Raw genomic sequence first — 24,193 nt, forward strand, 5'->3', positions numbered from 1 at the left:
TGTTGAGGTCCCTAAATGCCAGAAAGCGTTCTATTCTAATAGTTTCTTCCCTCAAACAGCTCGACTTTGTAATTCCCTTCCTGCTACCTGCTTCCTTGACTGTACTGTCATGTAAAAGTTTAAATGTAACGTAAATCAAGTTAATATTTCTTAGGCATGGTTCCAAATAGTAGCTTCTTACGTCTAAGTGGCGATATGCCTTGTTAGGGGTGAAAGTGATTGAAAAAAAAAAAGAACAAAACTAAAATTCTATTTAAAACTAAATCCCAATAGCCATAAGGAATACTATTTAAAGATTAAGTGTGATAGACAAGTCGAAAATGATATTTAAAACGCAAACTTTAGTCGAGCCATCTAAAATGCTATTTAAAACTTAAGCATAACTGTAACGTGACACACATTTACACACGCGTTAATATGTACACATTTCAGGACCCAACACGTTGTATCAGAATACGTCGCAAGAAACGGATGACAAGTAATAACTCAACTCACTTATTCCGGTTATAACAATGAGATTTATTTCCGGGTACTTCCTCCAAATAAAACGTGATCGTGCTCATTCTTTTCGATCTCTTTCCTCTCGAACGTCGTTTCGAACGCGCTCTTCTGTCTGCACATGTTCTTTTTATTCTTTTTCTTTTTTACTCACCTTCACTCCAAACAAGGCACATTACCACTTGGACGTAAGACATTACTAATTAGAACAATGCCCAGGAAAGATTAAGATGCTGGTTTACGTTGCATTTGAACTTCTGCATATCAGCACAGTTTGGGACGCAGGTAGCAGGAAGGAAATTCCAAAGTTTAGATATTCGAGGGAAGAATCTATTGGAGTAGAAATCATTCTGACATTTAGGGATCTCAACAGTGAAGGGGTGTGATTTTGTTGCTAAGCGGGTTTGTCGGGGATATGTACATCGAGGGGGACACAAGTGCAATGGGTTCATCGGAGCATATTCCATTAAAATACTTGTAAAACAGGCGCAAGGATGCAACATTGCGGTGATGGGACAGGGGTTGGCGCCCAGTTGACAAAGTGGGACCTATTAAATTGCAGACCCTTTTCTGGGCTATATCTAAGGGGAAGAAGGTAGTGGTAGATGAACAAACCAAGATGTGGCAACAATACTTCATACCTGGGCGAATGGTGGTCTTGTAGAGTCTTTTTCTTTTTCCCTATTGTGACGTCATTTCGCACACAGCTCGGAATTTGCAAATGCGCGTCCGCGCTCTGTTACCTAACAAAAATGCTATTTACGGCTTGAACGTTATTAATAATAGACCTTACATAACAAACATGACAAACGCATTTAACATACTATTTAAAACTTATGCGCACCAGACCTACGATAATGGTATTTAAAACTGAAGTCTCACGGAGGCATCTAAAATAGTACTTAATTCTGAAAAAAACAAAAAAAACAAACAAAAAAAAAACAACTGACCCACAAAACTTCTATGTATAACTGAAACGTGACAGACGTATTTATAATTCTATTGAAAGCTTAAATGCACCTAGAATGCTATTTAAACTTGTAAGGGATGCAAGAAAATCTATATATTTTTTACAAGTGAGAATGTGTATGTGTGAAGACACTTTGATCTACAGACTTGAAATTTAGTATATAGGATATTCAGACACGTGGAAAACGTTTAATCGGTTTTCATCCAGAACAAGGGCTGCTAACGGGTCAAAATTTAAAAATTGTTACGTGGGGGAGGGGTTGTCGGATATTTGCTAACTGTTCCACGAATGCCCATGCGTGAATGGTTACATGACATATTAATTATGTTAAAAATAAGTAGGCGTGAAAACACTTATTAAAGATCGTGTCAAGCCGGTCTAATGGTTATCATATTGGACTCAATATCTTTAAGTTTTGATTTCGATCTTAACCCGAGTACTTTTTTAATTTATTTACAAGAAGTGAAATATTTAGAAAAACGTAATACTCGCCTGCATATATCTCAGTTTCTATATGAATTAAAATATATTTGTGCGTATTTTACGACTGGGCAACGCCACGCAGCCTGCTAGTATATCTATAAAAGTAAGAATATGTGTTTTTGAGGAGATTTGAAGTTTAGTATATAGAGTATTCAGACACGCGGAATTTTTTTAAATCGGTTTTTATCTAGAAAAAGCGCTGCTAATGAGTTACAATTAAAAAAATGCTACGTGGGGGTCACCGGATTTTTCTCTGTTTGTCAACTGTTTCACGAATGCGCGTGCGTGTATCGCTCACGTGACGGATTAATTATGTTAAGAATAAGTAGTTTTGTAAAATACATTTCGGAGATCATGTCAAGTTGACCTAATGGTTATCGTACTTGACTAACTGTCCTTAGGTTTTGGTTTCGATCTTAGCTTACATTTACTATTATAATATATAATAATTTACTATTATTACTTATAATGAATAAGAGATCTTCATTAATTAAAATATAATATTTGTGCATAATTTACGACCGGGCAACACCGGGCGACCTGCTAGTACCACATAAACCTTAACCGTGACAGTGCACGATAATGCTATACATCGCAAACTATTCAAGCGGTATTAAGTCTTGACGTCACAGCGCGTTTATATTTATTTTACAACCATTGTTGGTTCTTTTGCTAATAAAAAATATTTCAAAGAAAAAAAGATTTTATGTCGATGTTATTTGTTTGTTTAGTTGAAACAATAAAATTCTTTCAATAAAAAACAAAAACAACAAATAAATAAAATACACCGTTTCTTCCTACGCGAAACAAGAATGTGTAAGATGCGTCCGTCACAATTTGTGAGTTGCAATAAAAGAATGTTCTTTCACTCAACAGAATGAAAATTAGTATTTGTTAGATGTAACATTGCCGTTGTATCACTCATCGCAAAATAATTTAACGTAATCAAATGATGAGCGAAGATTATATAGCAATGCATGCACGAAACAGAAAATGTTGTTTGAAACTAATGCCTGGCAGATGTAAGAAGTATTTTTTGAAGATTAAAAATGAGACAGGAGTCGGAAATACAATTAAAAAAATTAATATTAAACGTCAATTAAAATTAATATCAAAACGTACGTGTGACGTAGGCTCTTCAATTCTATTTAAAACGTAAGCGTAAATAAGGCATCTAAAATTCTATTTAAAACGTAAGCGTAACGGCCACATTTAAAATTCTATTTAAAACGTGAGCGTGACAGTGCGAACTAAAATTCTGCTCAAAACTTAAGCGCGACGGAGATAGTTAAATTTTTTTTTTAAAACATAAGCCAGATGGTTGCATCTAAAACTGTAATTCAAACGTAAGCGGGACGAAGGAATCTAAAATTCTATTAAAACGTAAGCGTGACATAGGGATCTAAAATCTATTTAAAACGTGAGAATCTAAAATTCTATTTTAATCATAAGAATCTCAAATTCTATTTTAATCGTGAGCGCGACGTAGGCATCTAAAATGCTATTTACAATGTGAGCGGTGTGATGTAGACGCCACAATTTTTATAACATAATCGTGTCGGGGCCTCTAAAATTATTTTTAAAACGTGAGCGTGACAGGCATTTAAAATTATGTTCAAAACGTAAACGTCACAATGACATTTAATATTATATTTCAAACGTAAGCGTGACGGGGCATCTTAAATACTGTTTAAAAAGTAAGCGTGACGGACTCATCTAAAATTCTATTTAAAACGTGAGCGTGACGGAGACATCTAAAATGATGTTTAACAAAGTTAGTGTTACTTAGACACAAAATTTTTTTATAACATAAGCATGTCGGAGGTAACTAAAATTCTATTTAAAACATAAGCGTGACAGAAATATCCAACATTTTATTTTTAATGTAAATGTTTAAAACATGAGATCAACGAAGGCATCTAACATTCTATTTAAAACATAGGCGTGACGCAGATATATAAAATTCTATTTAAAACGTAGTCGTGACGCAGATATATAAAATTAAAATTTAAAACGTAGTCGCGACGAAGACATCTGAAATTACATTTAAAACGTAGGCGTGACGCAGATATCTAAAATTCCATTAAAGACGTAGGCGTGACGCAGGCATTTGAAATTCTATTTAAAACGTAGGCTTCACGCAGATATCTAAAATTCTATTTTAAACGTAGGCGTGACGCAGATATCTAAAATTCTATTTTAAACGTAGGCGTGACGCAGATATCTAAAATTCTATTAAACACGTAGGCGTGACGCAGATGTCTAAAATTCGATTTAAAATGTAGTAGTGACGAAGGCATTTGAAATTCTATTTAAAACGTAGGCTTGACGCAGATATCTAAAATTCTATTTAAAAAGTAGGTTTGACGAAGGCATCTGGAATTCTATTTAAAACATAAGCGTTACGTAGTCATCTAAAATTCTATTTTAAACGTAGGCGTGACGCAGATATCTAAAGTTCTATTAAAAACGTAGACGTGACGAAGATATCTAAAATTCGATTTAAAATGTAGTCGTGACGAAGTCATTTGAAATTCTATTTAAAACGTAGGCTTGACGCAGATATCTAAAATTCAATTTAAAACGTAGTTGTGACGAAGGCATTCTAAATGCTAAATTCTATTTAAAACGTAGGCTTGACGCAGATATCTAAAATTCTATTTAAAACGTCTGCGTGACGAAGGCATCTGGAATTCTATTAAAAACATAAGCGTGACGTAGACATCTAAAATTCTATTAAAAACATAAGCGTGACGCAGATATCTAAAATTCTATTTAAAACGTAGTTGTGACGAGGCATTTGAAATTCTATTTAAAACGTAGGCATGACACAGACATCTAAAATTCTATTTAAAACGTAGACTTTATCGAGATATCTAAAATTCAATTTTAAACGTAGGCGTGACGAAGGCATCTGGAATTCTATTTAAAATATAAGCGTGACGTAGACATCTAAGATTCTATTTTAAACGTAGGCGTGACGCATATATCTAAAATTCTATTAAAAACGTTGGCGTGACGCAGATATCTAAAATTCTATTTTAAACGTAGTCGTGACGAAGTCATTTGAAATTCTATTTAAAACGTAGGCTTGATGCAGATATCTAAAATTCAATTTAAAACGTAGGCGTGACGAATGCATTTGAAATTCTATTTTAAATGTAGGTGTGACGCAGATATCTAAAATTCTATTAAAAACGTAGGCGTGACAAAGGCATCTAGAATTGTATTGAAAACATAAGGCTGGGGTAGACATCTAAAATTCTATTTAAAACGTAGGCGTGACGTAGACATCTAAAAATTTTAGGCTTGAAGAAGGGACGGAAATTCTATTAAAAATGTAAGCGTGTTAGAGACATCTAAAAATCGATTTAAAATGTAAGATGGACGGAGATATCTAAACTTTTTTTTAAAACGTAAGCGTGTCAAACTTACAACGTGGACGTGACGGAGATATCGAAATTGCTAAGCATGCCAACTATATCTAAAATTTTATTTAAAACGTCAATATTAGAGAGGCATCGAAAATGCTTTTGAAAATGTTGACTTGACAGATAAACTAAATGCTAACATGTACTATTCTAAGCCGGGAATGGGGCAACAGACTTATACTAAGTAGATATTAATAAGTCCTTCTCGCCTTTTATTTTATTTTATTTATTTATTTAGTTATTTTAGTTTTTTCCCAATGGAGAGTAGATAATGCATGTGGATGTGTTATCGACAGCTCCAGTAACTCTCGCTTCTCCTTTTTTGTCCTTCAGTCCTCATTTCCAATGAATGATTTTTCTGAAAAAGGGTGAAGAAAAAGCTGCTTTCCAGGTCGGTAGTACTTTGTAAAAAGTAACCTCGGATGTCGAAAAATTTCTGTTTCTACGTCTATCCTTGTGGTCATGTCACTAGTAAGGATGCTGGAGGTAAACGTTTCATCTGGGATAGTCAGGGACCCGAATCTTGGATTAACCACTAAGGAAGTTGTCCTATCAGCAGGTGCAAAGTACCGGGGCTGCTGTATTGCCATTTGGTGAATGGATTCTGGACCATACAGTAGTTTCTGGTAGGGCCTCTCGATGCCATACTAGTGGGTAATTGTTACGGCTTTACCTTATCATGTGCCACACAAAAAAAAAAAGAAATTTCTTGTCTTTTTCTCTCTTATTTTCCCTTTCTGTCTTGCTCCAACCAAGTCTACCGATCTGTTCCACAAACCTCAAAACTTCAACAATCATGACAAATCTCAAAAAAATAAATACGAATAAACCTAGAACACCATCATCCAACGTAGATTCCTACTACCAGGTCTCCTTCTCCAACATCAGGGGTCTACGTTCCAACCTTCCAGAGGTTGAAACACAATTGCAGGAGACGAAACCGGACATATTCTTTCTAAGTGAAACTGGCATAGGGCCAACCACTTCTCTAGACGAATTCATAATTAAAGGATACCCCAACTTAACATCTAAATCTGACCCCCCAAGATCGTCGTGGGCATGGAATATGTGCCTACATCAAAGATGGCTTTCCATGTGGTAGGGATATGTCCAGAGAAGACTCTAATTTACCTTATATGTGCTTCCGGGTTGCACTAGCTTACACCACTGCATTTATATTTGCCCTCTATTGCCCCCACAACAGTGGGGTTACTATCTTTAAGAGCATATCTGAGAAAATTGACCACATCCTGTCTGCTCATCCTTCGGCTAAGATTCACATTTGCGGTGACTTCAATGTCCATAATGTGGAATGGCTGATCCACTCAAATAAAACCGATGACGAGGGTAGGTTTTGTCATGATTTTGCCATTGCCTATGACCTCACTCAGATTGTTCACGAACCCACCCGTGTGCCCGATACTACCGGTCAATATGCAAGCTTTCTAGACCTTTTCCTCACAACTTCCTTTGAGCTGTGTTCATGTTCTGTTCTATCTCCTCTGGGATCCTCTGACCACTCCGTTGTATCAGTTAAGATAAAAATGAAATGTAATAAGTCTTCAGACGTACCTCTCCACCGTACTGTATATCGATACTCTATGGCTGACTGGGATAGCTTCCGTACATTCATATCTGACCTACCTCTGCATTCCATGTTTATAAAGGGTGTGTCCTCTATAGTATCAAACCTGACCGAATGGTTAATTGTAGGCATAGACCGATTCGTACCATCCAAAAAATTCCAACAAAATCCTAACAGCCAGCCATCGTTCTCCCCAGAATATGCTGCTGCCAGCGCGCACAGAAATCACTTTTTCCATAGCTACCAATGTAATAGATGTATTGAGACTAAAGCTGCTTGCAGGACTGTCAGCAACCACTGTAAAAAAGTAATAAAACATGCAAGAGAGCTTTATGCTCAGTCTGTTAAATCCAAAGTAGCTGAGCAGCGGCTTGGTTCGCACCAGTTTTGGAAAATAGCAAACAGGATCTTGAACAGAAGCGTGCGTTCTATCCCAACCATCATAAATGGACCTGAGGTCATCTCGTCAGCATCAGACAAGGCCAGACTATTTGCCAAGAACTTTGCAGCTAATTCTACCCTATGGAACAATGACCATCAACTCCCTGTATTTCCTCCTATAACAGACAACACGCTATGCAACATACAAATATATGTGCATGAGGTCGCCAAGCTAATAAAGAACCTTGATTCCAGTAAAGCAACTAGCCCTGACGGCATTCCAGTTATAATGCTGAAAAAGCTCCAACCAGAACTCGCCCCCATACTTACAAAACTGTTTAAGCGTTGCCTTGGGAGAAGTGCTTTCCAACACCCTGGAAAACCTCATCAGTATGCCCTGTATTTAAGAATTCAGGTGAAGAGTCATCTCCCGCTCAGTACAGACCAATAAGTCTCCTGTGTGTCATGAGTAAGTTCTTGGAATCCATGTTAAATAAAAAAGTAGTCAACCACCTCAACAGAAACAACCTTCTTAGTGACATGCAATATGGTTTCCGCTCTGCAAGATGTACAGCAGATGTGCTAACGGTTATATCACATAGGATAAGTGAATCTCTTGACAAAGGCTTCCTTTCCAGGGCAATTACTCTTGACATATCGAAGGCCTTCGATAAGGTATGCCATAAGGGCCTACTTCACAAGATTTCCAGCTACGGTATTACTGGAAATGTTTTCTCAATCATTAAATCATTTCTCTCTGATAGGCTCATAAGAGTAGTGGTTGATGGGCAGAAATCAGAGGCCAACAATGCTGGAGTCCCCCAGGAGTCCATCCTGGGCCCAACTCTCTTCCTGATCTACATCAATGATCTCCCAAAACATATACTTAAATCATTCGTTGACATTTATGCTGATGACACGACCATCTCTGGCAATACACAAAAGGCCGTAAATGACAAAATTCTCTCTAATTCTCTCTCCTCTGATCTTGAGCGCATGGTACAATGGGGGAAGACGTGGCTGGTCACTTTTAATGCATCCAAAACCAAGATTCTATCTTTACATCATCAACATTCTGATTCCCATCTGGCATCAATTGAAATGGATGGCTCTCGTCTTGGGGAGGCTCCATGTTTTGACAAGCTTCTGGGGTTGACCTTTACTCCTGATCTGAAATGGAACACGTACATCAAATCTGTTGCCAGGGACGCTGGGAAAATGGTGGGACCCTTCTACCGCTCTATAAGATATCTCACTACTGATAAAATTCTCTAACTGTATAAAAGCCAAGTACTTCCAAGGATGGAGTACTACTGTCACACCTGGGCAGGAGCTGCTAAAACAGTCTATTCTGCTTTGATAGAGTACAAAATAGACTTTGTGGTTCGGTGGTGGATGCCATTTTCTCTTCCCTGCAACCTCTCTGCCACAGAAGAGACGTTACGAGCCTGTCTTTGTTTTATCGTTATTTCCATGGAAGGTGCTCGTCTGAGCTCCAATCCCTCCTCCCCCCTCGCCAATCTTTCACGAGAAACACCCGTCTGGCTGAAACTACCGTCAATAACTTTTCCCCACTCTTTATCTGTGTGTAAATCCAAACGTAGATTCCATGAGCAAAGCTTCTTTTTAGAACTGCACGCCAATGGAACTCTCTGCCGCTTGCCTGTTTCCCACCTGACTACAACTTGGACGTCGAGTCCAACATAAACAAACTCCTGACAAACCGCCCCCTTAAGTAAGACACTTTATCAAAACACCCAATACTAATGATTACTACACTACTATCTCATTGATTACTGTACACGCAATAACCCTTATCCCTGAGTGGCCTTCGGATCTTGATAAGTGGTGACCCCCATGTAAAAAAAAAATGTAACCGTAAGAGAGGAATATGAGATATTTAAAATGTAGCGTTACAGAGCCATCTAACATGCTATTTAAGACATGAGACTGCCAGAGAAATGAAGGGAGACACAGACAAAAGCTGTTTTTATTTACAAAGGGGTTACCACATATCAAAGCTCGAAGGCCATTCGAGGATAAGGGCTGAAGTATATTGTAGACATTGGGGCAGTCGTGTAGTAATTGTTCGTGGTGAAAATCAGATTATTTATGAGATCGGTTCAATAAGAACTTGTTTACGTTAGACTTCAAGACGACAACATTGTCTACAGCCACGAGCAATATTGTAGTCAGTTGGAAAGAAGCTTTGTTGATAGAATTCACGTTTATATTTAGGTACCGATAGAGAGTGGGGGAATTTATTGATAATGGTTTAAGATAGACGAGTGCTTTTTTCTGAAAGATTGGCGAGGGGAGACCATAGATTGGAGCTCAGTCAAACACTTGCCATGAAAATAAAATAAAGCAGAGACAGGCTCGCCACGTCTCTTCTGTTAGAAAACGGTTGCAGTGAAAAGAAAATGAGAGGGCATCGCCTACTAGATTACGAAGTTAGTATTGAACTCTGTCAGGGCAGGATAGGTTGCTCCGAGCAGCTCCTGCCCAGATGTTGCAATAGTACTCCATCCAAGGACGTATTTTCGCTCATATACAGGTAGATAATTCAATCGGCAGTGAGATATCAGTGAGATATCTATCTAGCGGTAGAATAATCCAACCATTAAAACGTATGCGTGACAAGGGCATGTAAAATGCTATTTAAAACTTAAGCATTGCAGATGCACAATAATACTATTTTAAACGTAAATATGAAAAACGTATCTAAAATGCAAGATAACCTTAAGCGTGAGCAACGTACAAACTGCAGCCGTGCACCGTCCGGAAAAGAAGTAAAAAAAAGGTTAAAGATCTCCAAACTATGGTACACCGGCCAGATCCGGCCCGCCAAAATCTTAAATCCAGCTCGCGGGGCCCTTATAGAAGACATAAAAAGATTCAGGAAATATTTAATAAATGGAAATGTGTAAAAAATACTGTAATGGTTTTTCTTTTGTTCCGAAAATAATTAAAAAAAATTAAGAACAAGCTTTACTAAAAAAGCAAAGTTAATGAAGAAAAGTGTATAAAACATGTTCAGGTATTTTTATTTTTATTTTGTCCTGCGTAGCTCTAAAAGGTCAGCAATATGACCCCATGTTCGAAAACTTTGGAGACCCCTAAAGTTTAGAACATCTTGATGAGGGCTTTGGTGTTGACCGAAAGTGTATGTTTTGGATAGATAAATATTTATTTAAAAAGCGAGGAGTGCTGTACCGGTTTGATCTTTTGACATCATGTTTTGTAATTCTAGATTACCGGCTGACGGATTAACGGATATGCAATTTCAATAGTAAAAATAAAAAACACTATTAAAACTTAAGCGCGACCCATGTACGAGGGTAAATCAAAAAGTTCTGAGACAAATTGAAGAAAAACTTTATTTATGGAAGTTGAAAACTTTATTTTTCTACATACGATCCGCCTAACTCAATACACTTCTGTAAGCGATGTTTCCATCGATAAATTCCTTCTTCATAAAATTCTGGAACTTGTCTAGTGAACCAGGTCACAACCTCTTTCTTTGCTTCATTCATGGATTGAAATCTTATTCCTTTCAAATGTTCCTTCAGTTTTGGAAATAGGAAGAAATCACTAGGCGCTAAATCAGGACTATAGGGAGGGTGTGAAAGGATTTCCCAGCGAAACTCGCGTAAAATTGTTCTTACAGTCTTGGCCGTGTGTTCTGGAGCGTTGTCATGATGGAACAGAATTTAACGATGGAGCTTTCCTCGTCGTTTCTTAGCCAATGAAGTCTTCAGCTTTCTCAAAACTCCTTCGTAATAGCTTGCGGTGATAGTTTTCTGTCCTTCAAGAAAATCTAATAAAATGATTCCATCTTTATCCCAAAAAACAGTTGCCATTATTTTTTGAGCTGACCTTTCTGCTTTGAACTTGATAGGGCCTGCTGATCCTCTTGGTAACCATTGTTTAGACTGAACTTTGCTTTCAGGATCGTACAGGTAAATCCATGTTTCATCACTGGTTATGACCCGTTCAAAAAAGTTTGCCTCATTTGCTTCAATTCTAGTCAGAAGGGCCAATGAAAGATCTGATCTCAGATTCAACTGATTCTGCTGCAACGCTTTAGGCACCCAACGAGCATAAAGCTTACTCAGACCAAGATCTTCTTTCAGAATTGAAAACGTTGACCCAAATGAAATGTCAAGCTCCTTAGCAATCTCATTCACTGGTATTCTCCGATCTTCTTCAACAAGATTTCTGACAAGCTCGATGTTTTGAGCATTTTTTGATGTTGAAGGCCTACCTTCTCTTTGGTCATCTTGAAGATCATTCCTACCATCCTTGAATCGTCTGATCCAACGATAAACAACAGCTCTAGAAGGTGATGAGTCTCCATAAACATTTTGTAGAGTTTTAATGATTTCCGTCGGTTTCCATTCCAGTTTTGTTAGAAATTTAATGTTTGCACGAACTTCAAATTGGCTCATTTTGGACTGTCAAACAGTTAATATTATAAAATATTATCTGAAAAAAAGAATAAAAGATTTAGAATGCTGTAACTTGTCAAATTTGTTGTTAAGTAATCAGTAGTGCAATTAAACCTTGTTTTGTTGCTCTATTTTCATTTAGATTGAATTTATATCACTTGTCTTAAAACTTTTTGATTTACCCTCGTAAATGCTATTTAAAGCTTAAGTATAACAGACGTATCTAACATTCTGTTTTAAACTTAAACGTTGCAAATGTATTTAAAATGCTTTTTAAATTCATAAATAACTGACGCAAGAAAATCTATATATAAAAAAAGTAAGATAGTGTATGTGTGTGAGTCATCGGATTTTTATCTGTTTGTCATGAATACGCATCCGTGAATCGTTCACATGACATAATTTTGTTAATAATAAGTAGTTTTGAAAACACATTTTGAAGTCATGTCAAGCTTACCTAATGGTTATCGTACTTAACTCACTGTCTTTAGGTTTTGGTTTCAATCTCAGCTCGAGTTTTTCTTATTTACAAGATATGGGCTGTTTAGCATCAATAAGTGGGATTGTAACTTAATTAATCTGCCGTGCTTAAGTTTTTAAGTAAAATACCGAATGTGCTAGCCGCGCTTAAGTTTTTTAATAAGATTTCCGTGTGCCTATCGAGCTTAAGCTTTAAGTAACATTTCCGTTCATTGTCACGCTAGTTTTATTTTTAAATAGCGTTTTCGTATGCTTCTCGGTTAAATATTTATTAGCAGGGACGCCGGTAGTAAAACATGCTTAATATATGATATTTTAATCATTACAGATTTCGTATATGTTATTATAGAGTCAATTTTCTATTGATTCTCATATATTATAAAGTTGTGATTTCAAAAATAAAAAATATATCTGTATGACTTGGGTGCATCAGCTTGAATCGAAACCAAAACCAAAACTTATGAAAAATATATGTATTTATGAATCTAGGCTTGAGATGTTCAAAAGTAGGCACGAATGAATACAACGAGGTTGTTAGATAATGCTCGATAACAAGAGTAAAATATTTTTATTATTATTTATTCGAAGATAAACGGGAACATTTAGTCGCTACAAACAGACATCTGTTTCAGTCAATGAGATCTCGTCCGGCGACCCTGAACCATATGAACTGATATATATATATATATATATATATATATATATATGTATATGTATGTATATATATAACTTGAGTTCCTTCAACTATAATCTAAACCGAAACCAAACTTATGAAAAATCATTGGTAAAATTATTTATAAAAAAATAGATGACTTGAATGCGATTAGTTATAATCGAAACCGAAACCAAAACTTATGAAGAATTCTTGATAAAATCATTTATTACAAGAAATGGAAGATCATAATAATTAAACGACAGTCCCTCGGAAAAAAAGATGTAAGCGTGACACACAAAACAACACATGCGCTATCGTATTAATATATAGATTAAATCATAACGAACAAACGAATATGCCGTATCAAACTTAAGCGTGACAGACTAATCGGCGGAGAGTAGATTCCATATTTCTAAAGAGATGTATCTATTTAATCCGTACGTTTAGCACATAAAAATTATATCCAATCAGAAACGTGACAGACAAACCGACTGTCGGACAAATCCTTTCATCTTCATGCAATTACCAAGACTGAATGCCATATTGAATCTTATATGTGTCCCTGCATTAAGTTCATCGATGGTTGCGTGATGCACTAACGACCCGGAGTATTCAAGAATGAAAAACGGTCATCATGGTTTACATACTTATAAACAAATTCTTTTTTATTTTGATTTACAAAAAAAAAAAAATCCTCTTTTCGATTTTTTTTTCATAACTTTGTAAAAACATCCTATTTTCAATTCGGAATAAAAATGTTTAAAAAATAGTATGGACAAGAGTTGTGTCCATAAAATATCTTACGTTTTGCTGTCTGTCAGAAACATTCCATTAGCGTGGTAGTCGCTTTGATTTTCTTATAAAAACATTCACAAAAAAAAGAATCGCTAGATATAAATAATAAGATCGAAGTTTCTCTAAAGTTGTGGCAGTGAAACGACAGGGTTATTTATGTTTTGAAACAAGTGCGCTCAGCCGAATATTGTCATGTTGTTGGGGACAGGTGGAAATGACTGAACACAAAAAGAAGAAGAAGAAGAAGAAGAAGAAGAAGAAACTGATGATATTAATAATAACTAGAAAAGATGGACTGTTGCTATTTATAAAAAGAAAGAAGAAAAAGATTATAAAAGTTTAATAAAAAAATAAAATAGAAAGAACATTTTAAAATGGGAAAAAGATAAAAGAAACTGTAAATACTTAACAGAAAAAAAAAGATATCTTAAGTTTCTCTTTCCTAAGATGAAGAAGACAAAAAGGAAAGAAAGAAAATGAAGAAAAAGATGTAACGACGATATTTAGATGAGAGAAAAATAAGAATAAATATGAAAAAGGTTATTTAGAAATAGGGTTTTCTTCTTTCAAATACTCCACAAAAAAAATATAACAAATAATAATATTGGAAAATTAAAGAAAACTAAATAACTGACAGAATATAGTCAGAAGTTTAGTGCTTTCTTCTCAAGAAAAAAAAATAGAAGAAAAGAAAAAGGAAACTAATTAGAAGAAATTTGAAAAATATTACAAGTGAACAAGACTGAAAATTTTTAATTGAAAATATTAAAAAAAGAATGAAACATGAAGCGAAACGAACGATATTTCGAAGAAGAAGAATAATAATAAGAAGAAATTAGAAATGAAGTTATTTGAAAAATAGAAAGAAGAATAAACCGTGAAAAAATTCACAGTAAATGACAAAAATGGAAAAAAAAGAAAGCAATAACATTTATATGACATTTTTATTAAAGAAAAAATTCTTTAGTCTCTTCTTAGGAGAAAAGTGACGATTTATATGATGTATTTATATAATGCCAGAAAGCAAAATGTCGAAAATGATAGAATCAAAGAGAAGAAAAATGAAATGGAAGAAATAGAAGAAAAAGTAAAAATAAGATAAATTGAAGATATTTAGAAGAAAAAACGAAGACAACTAAAATTTTACATTTATGACAGGTACTATCTTACATGACTTTGCAAATCTTATACAATTATCTTCTACCCACAAATATATAAGCACATAACAAAGAGTGTAATTCTTTTTCAGAGTACTATCGTGTTATTTTATGTCTGTATCTATTCATACGTACAGAATAGTGTCAATAGTTAGAACGACGGATTTGTTGTCAAATCGTAACATTAGCTAAACATTCACGATTAGACTATTTTATGTATTTGAATAATGATATCATTATAATCTTTCATATATATTAGTACCGAGTTAATGCTCAGGTTCGTATTAAAAATGCATCATAGCACGTTCAAAGAAAGTATTAAAAATAGTATCATAACCTTTGTAAAGAGGCATGTGTCGAAAGCAGATAGACTATTTACACAATTATCGATGAGTTTGAACCTTGTTCCCATGAAACTGCAAATAATTTGAGCATATTTTCAACATGTTTTCTTGTTTGTTGCCCATTCATGCAAAACACAAAAGATAAAAAGATAACTTGTGAATTACTGTGTTCGTGAGGAGGCGAGAAAGAAAGGGGTTATTGTTGAAAAACCTGACAGCTTCAGTAACTATTGTCAATCAGGTGTGACTCCAGCCAAAAGTGACAGGTGTTTATAATATTATACTAAGTCTGTTACATCAAAAGGGCTATTCCCTTTTCATGTAAGTAAAAAAAAGAGAATTAGTTAAATGTAAATGATATCAGATAAAACGAGGATCGAACCCTGTAGATAAGTTTTAAAGAACAATAAGTTTTAAATGGAATGTCCAGTTTAATTGTTAATTCTTTTAAAATAATAATAATGTTTTGACCATTGATGTGATGTTTTAATGTAATAAACTAGTTATGACCAAAGTTTCATTTCATTCGGACAAAACACTAAGAGACGGGGCCTTATTAGAGTTGGGGCCCGTTTTGGGGATCACCCTGTATTATTACACGTGACGGCCTGTACATATATTAAATTTCCTTGTAGCTGATAACACACATATTTTAAATGTTCATTTAGAGAGGAGACAGAGTGACAGTAGGTACATGTTGAAGGTATTTATACGGAGAGAGTTCATATTCACAAGACATATACTTTGATGAGAGATTGAACTGGTATACATTGATACTGGAATGATTAAACACATTACCTTTTCTCGTTGGAATGATGAATATAGAAAGACGCCAGTTATAAAAACATGATGATAGTGTAATCTTCGACCGGACGGATATGATTCTGTACTTCAGGAATCCAAAGTTGTTACATGGTTCCTTTTAAGCCTCCAGCTTCCAAGAGGATGCCCTGACTCTAACTGAAAATCGGTCTGATCCTCTCTGCTTCTCTGAGTCTTTGATCTCAATCTGATTCTGCTTTCTTAACTCTTCTTCGAACCCTTTCCTATATTGAGAAATCATTTCTGCTATGACGTATGTCTGGCTAACGTGACCACAACTCACGTGTTTCAAACATGCGCGATTTGCACGTTTTGAAACCATTTGTGACGACCAGGAAATTTCCCATTCTCTTTGTTTTACAAAGGAATTTAACCTACTTGTTAATTCTCTAACCAATATTTTTATTATGCATTCTTTCTAAGAATATGAATAGTTTTTCCAGGCAAATTTTATTTATAAAATATTTTAAAAGAATTAACAATTTAACTGGATATTCCATTTAAAACCTATTGATCTTTTAATACTTATCTACAGGTTTCGATACTCGTTTGATCTGATATCATTTTCAGTTAACTAATTCTTTTTTTGTACTTACATGAAAAGGGCTGTCCCCTTTTCATGTAACATTCCTTCCTCCCATTTTTCAAAAAAAAATGTACGCATTTTAAAATTTTAGTACATTTTTTTCTATATCTATATAACCACTTGGCTAAGAAAGATCAGACACCATAAAACAAACGAAACATTTTTCTCAAGTCAGCCTTTTTCCAACTGACTTCATAATTTTATTTTTTAGACCAGACTCTCTATCTGATCTCCCTGGCATATTTCTTTGTGGTGTAGGGTAGTACGTCCTATAACTCACGTCAGCTGCTTCATCCAGCCATCCTTGTGCTGTAAACTGAGGTCTCATTTTACCTCTTTACGAAATCGACAACTCTTCGTCCAAATGTGTCCTTGATCGTTTCTTCCGTATGGTTCTTCTATTAATTAGAGCTTTTTTTAATTACCTTATCTTTTTGGGACATTCTCAAAGCTCATTTATCTTTGTGGTTGGCTTCCAAAGTTTAAGATATACCTTTCATCCACTGATTCGCTCGGATTTCCTTGCTTGGACTGTTGGAACTTGATGAAGACTTAGAAAATATCAACCTTAACTAACTAATTTCTTTGCGCCAAAATTTCTATTTGCGCACTAAATTCTATCTAATGGCCCGATTTTTGTGACTTTTCTTTTTTTTTCCATCAGAGCGTCCAAGATCCAACAGAGATATTCCACATTCATGCCTCTCTAAAAAAAATACAAGGTTATATCTTCCTACGTACTTACGGTATATTTTATTTTTCTTTCACTTCATTATGCTATATGTGATTAGCCTTTGGACTCTCATAGCCTTTTTTTCATAAGAAATCTCGTATCCTTCCAACGCCTGCTTTTTTAATTTATTGTGCCGAGACTTATCCTCTGCTCGAACCATTACATGTGGCATGCTTTAAAAAAGCACACAATATCGCAGGTTCCCATCTGTATTTTTCTAATTAGGGGCACCTCTAGTGCTTATCATCTCCCTAGAAAGTTACTCTTCTTGCGAAAAATGTCATGGGCATCATAAAAAATGAAACAAAAATTAATTGTTAAAAAGAAAATTTCTTTCTTCCGGCTTATCACATCTGAAAAAACTTCTAAAAAATACCCACTTACGTAATTGCTATTTTGGTCCACTCTCTAAAATTCTAATTTATTCTAAGCCAACCACTTCCAGTATCGTCTTTTTTCCTAGATCATTTCAATTCTAATGTATATACCTAATAATAACTACGCATCCGGAGAAAAATCCCATGAAAGAAAAACGACACAAAAAATTCTACAACCATTTCGAAAATTAGAATAAATACCGGCTGAACCTTTAACTTTTCCCAAACTCAAGAACTAGTTCAACCCAGTAGTGTGTCTTTTTTTATTTCTTACACTGCTTAAATCTTATTTCTTTCTCTTATTCCCAATTTTATTATTATTATTACTATCATTATTACTTAATTAACAATATATAGTTACTTTTTATATTTTTCATTATTTCAATAAACCCCACAAGGCAAAAATTCACTCCTCCTCCATTCTACGAAAAAAATACATGCCAAGAACAAGAACATCCCGCACAATACCGATTCGATAAACGTCAATTTAATATAAAAAAAATCAAAAAAATCTTATAAGCATTCACAAAGTCTCATCTCACCAATAATAAAACAGTTTCGTGGAAACCCAATTTCGCCGAAATTTTTTAAATGAACCCTAACGTTGTTTTTATTCTTTAATTTTCTTTATATTTTCATCTTTTATGTCTAGTGTACAATATTTTTGTTCTTTTCTAGTGATTGACAATCTATCAACGTTATTATTTTAGTAAAAAGAGGGCGATAATGTTGGTTTCAGTTATGGAAAATGATTGTCGAAATTAGTAATTTATCCAAGAATTATGAAAAATGAAGGAATGGGAGTTAATAGATTAGTGTGTTTGTAATGCAATAATCAGCCTAGGAAGTATATCAAAGTAATTCTTTTAGTAGCCACTGCCAAAAATTTTCCGCACTCTTTATCTGTGCCAAAACCAAAACGTAGATTCCATGAGCAAAGCTTCTTTCTTAGAAGTGCACGCCTGTGGAACTGTTCCGTCTGCTTGTTTTCCACCTGACTACAACTTGGATGTCTTCAAGCCCAACATAAACAAATTCCTGATGAACCATCCCCTTAAGTAAGACACTTCATCAAATCTCAACATTACCGTACTGTACACGCAATAACTCTTATCCTCGAGTGGATTCCGGGCCTTGATAAGTGGTGACCACTTGGTAAAAAATAGTAAGGGGGAGCGATAATGTGGGTTAAAATTATGAAAAATGATTGTCAGAATTAGTAACATATCCAAGAATCATGAAAAATGATGAAATATGAGTTAATTGATTGGTGTGTTTTTAATGAAAAATTAGCACAGACAACATTTTGTTTTTTTACATGGTAGACACCACTTATCAAGGCTCGAAAGTCACTCTGGGATGAGGGTTATTGCGTGTACAGTAATCAATGGGATAATATTGTAGTAATCGTTATTAATGGAGATTTGATAAAGTGTCTTGCTTAAGGAGGCGGTTTTATGAATTATAAATTATGAAAAATGATTGTCAAAATTAGTAACCCATTCAAGAATTATGAAAAATGAAGAAATTGGAGTTAATTGATTGGTATGTTTGTAATGAAATAATCAGTCTAGGAAGTATATCAAAGTTATAATTTTAGTAAGGGCGGGGCGATAATGTGGGTTAAAATCATGAAAAATGATTGTTGAAATTAGTAACATATCCAAGAATTATGAAAAATAATGAAATGTGAGTTAAAGGATTAGGGAGTTTGTAATGAAATAATCAGCCCAGACAATATATCGAAGTTCTTATTTTAGTAAGAGGAGAGCGATAATATGAGTTTAAATTGTGGAAAATGATTATCGAAATTAGTAACGTATCCAAGAATTATGAAAAATAATGAAATAGTTAAATGATTCATGTGTTGGGATGATTATTTAATTACAATTAAATAATCATCACAGACAATATATCAATGTTATTATTTTAGTAAGGGGGAGGGAGGGTGATACAGTTTTAATAAAAAGGCTAGAACAATATGATGGTGTCTTCATTCATGCTGAACGCTCACAGAATGCCCAGCAGCAATATATTACATATTTTACATATTACATATGAAAGATCCCGCGGTGTAATTTCCACAGGTGCTGTTAGTAATCATAATAATAATATTGTCACTCAGACTCCAGAGAATGCCACAAGTTGTTCTCAAAGAGAAATCTTTGATGATGGCCTGTGTAACTACTCCTAGCCAGTAAATAATAATAATAATAATAATAATAATAATAATAATAATAATAATAATAATCGTGCATATGTGGTATGCGTGTGTTTTTAGGATGGTTCAGGATGGAGCTGAAGTTCCGTTTTTTCACAGCGACTGTCTCAAATCACGCAAGAGTGATCAAATCTTGAATTTCAAACAAACCAATTCAATAACAGAATGCTAATGACTAATAAAATATATTAATAAAATCGGGTATTCGTAAGATGCGGTCATTCAATCTGTGTGTTTAGCGATCAAAATTTTGTTTCAAACTGAAGCATGGCAGATCAAACAACATGCTATTCCAAAGTTAAACTTTATAAATGAACGAACATGCGTTTTGAAACCCTATTGGCGAAAGAAACTGAAACATCTATATATACAAGTTAGAAAAGCATTTCATCCCAGGCATAAGGTATAAAAATTTAATACCTTACTTTGTAAAATGTATAAAAGTGCACTTTGAAGATAAATAAATTTCAAATTGAATCTTGTACCTTTATTTTTAAAGCCTATAGTAAAAACATTTTGTTTAACAATTTTCATGCCCGGGATGAAATGCTTTCCTAACTTGTATAGTATCTTTTTAAGATTATATTTAATTTAATTTATCAATTTGAATAAAAAAAAAATGAATGTGTTTTTGCATGTATTTATAAAAACACTCCTACTCTCTATTTTAGTTTGTATTTCTTCTCACACTACAACTCTATTTTGCAACTCCCTCTTTGTCATACATGTCGGAATAATGAGAAAATCTGAATTTTTTAAATAAAAAATTTAAAATAACTTTTTTAGATTAAATTTTTTTAAACTTCTTTCAGAATAGAAAATCTTTACAATTAAATAAGGAAAATATTTCATATAGGTTTCATTAAAATATTCAGTAGATAACGAAAAAAATAGAGATGAAAATTTCAAAAGGACTGCATAACTCGTTACGCTCAATAGTAGTCATCGCCAGCGAAAGTCTTTGTTATTGTTATTCTATTACTATTATTATTATTTAAAACATTTTGTGTTCTGCTCTTTCGCGCGAGGACTAATATATATATATATATATATATATATATATATATATATATATATATATATATTATGATTAAACCTGGCATGATGATCGTCCCCTACTTAATGATGGTGCACACCCTTTTTCAATGTTAAGACCAAAGGTCAAGGTGATAGCGTATATATATATATATATATATATATATATATATGTATATATATATATATATATATATATATATATATAACATGACTATATATATATATAACATGACTATATATATATCATGACTAAATATATATATATAACATGACTATATATATATATATATATATATAGTAATTTATAAAATATATATGGCGATTAAGCTACACTGAATATTCTGCGTTTCATTCAACTATAGGATTCGTCAGGCTTATGCGCGAATTTTGTGGTTGCTTCTTGTTTTTATATATGTTAAGGATTTTTAGTTGGCCATCAGCTTTCTAGTATCCACTGCGCCCCTTCCTATCAGCCAATTGGCATGCATTTTATCAAACAAAGGATCTGTTTTAGAACTAGGTTAGTGGTTTTAGGTAGACGTTCTGTTTTTTTTTTATACATATAAATATACCTATGTGTACACACATACATGCACACATATATACATATATATACATATATGTGTGTGATCGTTTATGTATATTCATGTTTATTTAATTTATTTATTTGTTTGTTTTCTATTGTTATTGTTAGTTTTAAAGCTATTTTGTATCGCTATCCTAGAGTAAGTTTTATTTTGTGAACACAGTTGTTTGCTATTTCCCGCCTACAGTTTAGTAGATTTTGAGGTTCTTTAAAGTACAGGATAGAAAATTTTTCATGGAGGCATAATTTACATGGGTCGTCTAAATGTCTGCATGTGGTAGCTTGTCTCATTATTTTCCATTCGACTACCGGCGAATGTCCGCTTTCTTTGTATAAATATAAATAAAAACAACACTAGCGAATAAATACTGGAAACTCAAAATTCGCGCATAAGCCTGACGAATCCTATAGTTGGATGAAACGCAGAATATTCAGTGTAGCTTAATCGCCATATATATTTTATAAATTACTAACTAGCTCTGCCTACGTATTGAGCACTTTTGAAGTAAATACTTAAAGTTTACGCATAAATCTATACTTTCGTATATTAAATTTATGTGAATAAATGAAGTAGTTACACATACATATATATATATACTCTCCCATAGCCCACACCACTGGAGTGATCATGGCCGAAACTGGCATGATGATGGTCTCCGACCTAAACATAGTGCAAATTATTTTTCAAGGTCAAGGTCAAAGGTTACGGTCGGGACTTTTCTGTACGCTCGGATATCTTTGTCCGTGATAGATAAACGACCATACTCTTTTACGTTGAAGTGTGACGGACTAATAAAAATGTTATTTCAAATGAAAGCATTGTAGATTAACGAGCGTACTATTTAAAACCTAAATGTGACAGACCAATAAAAGTGCTTTTTAGAACTGCAACATCGCAAACCAACGAACAGCTTTGTTTTCAACGGAAGTCTTTAATACTTGTTCGCCCCAAACAAGAAGTGGCGACATTAGCATGGTGTAGAACGTACAACGCCATGAAGCTCCGATGGTAAGTCAAGAATAAAGTCATATAAAATGTACTTGGTATTTGGCGTTCCTTTTGTAGGAGGCAATTGTTTCATGACTGCGAGAAACAGGCCAGAAGAATGAGAGGCCTATTCGTCCCTATGATAAAGGTATGTTTTTCCTTTGTCTGTACCAAGCAGACAAAGATGTTATTCGCTGTTGTAGATTACTGCCCCGCGTACGTTTGTTTGTTACGATGTGAACGGAGTTATATATGAAACATTCACACATACATAAAACTAGAGGAACATTTTAAACACTAGACGCTCACACACACACACACACACGCATACACACACACACACACTCTCTCTCTTTCTCTCTCTCTCTCTCTATATATATATATATATACGTGATATATATATATATATATATATATATATATATATATATATATATATATATATCACGCGTTTATATAGATCCACCACGCTATATAACACTCTACCTCCAAACGTCGAGTTGTAAAATAGTGAAGGGCATTAATTTAATTGATCCCTTAACTATAGTTTTATTCTGGCTGTTTGTTTGTATTGCCGGATTGCAATACATTTGATCTGGTTTAGTATCCAGATAAGTGCTGGCCTGGTAGAATATTTATCTACATCCTATTCAGGAGGTTATATACAAGGTCTATTTAGGCCCGGAATAATTGGGGACATTGACTCTAAATAGGCTTGCTAAACACACACACACACACACACACACACACACACACACACACACACACACACACACACACACACTCTCTCTCTCTCTGTCTTTCTCTTTCTTTTTTTCTTTCACACCTCTTGGTAGAAAATTACTCACACCAAAGCCATGATTCGCTCGTGCATGGCATATTGTTGCCACATCTGGGCTTGTGCGCCATCACTAGTCTCTTACTCTTAGTGTCTAAAAAAATATAAAATATAATAGGTTCGCACTGCTCCAACCTCTGTCTCATCGCTTCAATATCGCACCTCTGTGCCTATTCTATTTTAATTGAATGTTCTGGTCGTTCTTTAAATATATTGTGGTTTGAAAAATTACTTGTTATATTTTATTGGTCCCCCGACAAAAGGAGGATTGGACCTGTAAATTCACCCTTGCCCGTTAATCCGTTCATCTATGCGCAATTTTTTCAATAACTACACTTTGGAATTTTTTAAAAATTTTGTGCAAACATTAAACATGATATGAGTAAAAAAGTAACAGAACGGATTTTCCGGTAAAACTCAAGTTGCCCCTCCCTAGGGGTGCCGTTCGGGTTAAAATGGCTAAAATTTACACTTTTGTGCTTATTAAAAAAATGATGCCTCAGATTTTTATAAAAATAAAAAATCTGAAAACTTGTAACTAACTGATTTCTATATAATTTTGTTTGTCTATACTTCGCGATAACTTTTGGGTGTGCCTACGGGGCTCTTTTAGGGTTAAAAAACACTCCATTTTTGGGACTATTTTACCATATTTGTCCCAAATTTTCTGTGTATGTCTATTTAGCAGTTTTGTATGGTGCTGAACTCAAATTTAAATATGTTAAGGCCTTGTGGACTTTTGGGGTTAAACGGGAGGTAGGAGCAAATGATGGA

The sequence above is a fragment of the Euprymna scolopes genome, chromosome 20 (assembly GCF_053919585.1).
Source record: "Euprymna scolopes isolate OS-2025 chromosome 20, ASM5391958v1, whole genome shotgun sequence".
In the NCBI taxonomy this organism is placed as follows: Eukaryota; Metazoa; Mollusca; class Cephalopoda; order Sepiida; family Sepiolidae; genus Euprymna; species Euprymna scolopes.